Raw genomic sequence first — 2,134 nt, forward strand, 5'->3', positions numbered from 1 at the left:
AGCAATATTCACTAAGAAGAGCAAGGGGTTAACTGGGGGAGATTTAAGCGCGCCCCCTCCCAACCCAACTCCCAATCTTCCACCCAAAGCTACCCTAAGTAAACATACAATCTACATGAAAACTCACCTCCCACCTCCCTGCTTCCACACAGGTTGGTCCCCCAAGACCCCCCCCTCCAGAAATTGCTTTGCGATAGTTGGCAGAACCCCAGAGTAGAATAATGCTTTTTGAAGCAAAATGAAGGGTTAAAAAGTACCTGTCCGGAATGTGTCTTGAAATCAGTCATTGAGAATCATCTGTCAGTAAGACAAAATTAATTACTACATGTAAAATGAAGAAATCAATGTAAATTAAACACTATATAAATGGTATAAAAGTTTAGGACGAGTTGATTGTTAAATCATTACTGATACTTGTATAAATTTTCCACCAAGCCCCAGCAGGGACCTGACATCATGGGACTCTTTCCAAATCTTCCCAAGTCGTGTGTGGGTCTTGGAGTGTTTCTCCCACATCCACCTCCAATTAGGTTTGGAGGTTTAAGTAACACCCCAGCAAATTCAGTAACTTGCAAAGTTCAGTGACATTTTAGCATGGTTTACAGCAGCCAAGGCTGGGATGGAGGACACAGCCCCAGTGGAAAGGTTAGATTCATGAACCCAGCAGGAGAAGCAGCACTGGCCCCTCAACCACAGGATCCCCAATAACTTGGGAAAGAATGCTACCCAGTGAAATATTTTATTAATTTATGCAAATCTGGCTTTACTTATGCAATCCAATCAGTTGTTATAAATACTTAAAGAAAGGTCATAACTTAAGATATGACTTTTGAAGAATGTTTTTAAGGCCCAGCTCCATGGCTTTTGGTGTTGACATAAAAGGGTAAGAGAAAGCCCCAGTGCTGAGGCCATTGTCAGACAGAGACCTCAGTTGTGTCCCTTGGGGAGCCGGGCTCTCACCCTCAACACAGCCTGTTTCACTCAGGTGCTCAGGACAAAGAGATCCAAGTCTACTGATATTTGATCCACTCAAAGAAAGCACTGACTGACTCATCCATCTCATCCTCAGACAAAGCCTTTGCATCATCTCCTGAAACCCATCTGGACAACGGTCTGCAGCACGACAGTCTCTCCTTTCTCAGTGGGATCTAATCTGTTGCTAGAGTCCAGGACCTCCTGCAGGCACTTCTGATGATCAAAATTTCCTTCTGAAACTTCAGCCTCCTCTCCATAATGAGAGCCCGAGGCTCAGCTCACGCCTTGAGTTTTCTCTCGTCTCTCTGACCTTCTACCTTCTAATCAACCGACACATTTCAGTCTCCTCTGAAGCTTTTGAGGTCCATTCTTCCTTCAATTTGCGGGTCCTGGCAGTGACTTTATCATTGGGGCTTAACCTGGAAGGCAAATGCCATCAGCAGTCCACCAGAGATGGAGGACAGACTGACAACCCCCAGGGAAGGATTGACTAGAAGAACTTTCCTGCAACAAGACCCCCAAACTCCATGGTTGAAATGGGCCCAAGTGTCCTCCAAGTGTACTTTGCAACAACCAATATACAGAAATAAAAGATTTCCAATATACAATTTGTAAAATTAAGGAGCTGAAGATTACTTAGGAAAGGGCAATTTGCAATGCAAACGAACTTTCTGATTTATAGAGTCACCACGGGGTTCCTTACATGAGTCAATCTAAAATAGGATTCAGCTCACAATGCATCTAAAATAGGATTCAGTTGCCAAAATCCAACACCCATACCATATCAGCAACGGCCCCCATCAACATTGCCATTGCAGAGGGAGGTGGCCCTGCAAACTTTGCTGTACTTTTTTCTCAAAAGGTTTTCCTGCAAGTGCATTGCCAATCTCATTAAACAGACTTTCCTTTGGCTTGTACTATTATCCTTGGCTTTGCAATCAGGGTCGCTTTTCCATCCACAACCAACCCCTCAAACACCTTCGAAGACTTGCCCCACTTTACTGCCATCCTCTAGGTCTCCTCATCTTGGGACAGGCATTACATCTCGGCCAAGAGAAGCCACCTAATTCCTGTCTTGGATTTGAGATTTGGCGGGAAGTAACTTCCCATTGAGGAGTAAATCTGAGGCTTAAAATTAAGTGAAAGAGGATATAAATAT

The sequence above is a fragment of the Mandrillus leucophaeus genome, unplaced genomic scaffold (genome assembly GCF_000951045.1).
Source record: "Mandrillus leucophaeus isolate KB7577 unplaced genomic scaffold, Mleu.le_1.0 Scaffold48, whole genome shotgun sequence".
NCBI classification, from domain to species: Eukaryota; Metazoa; Chordata; class Mammalia; order Primates; family Cercopithecidae; genus Mandrillus; species Mandrillus leucophaeus.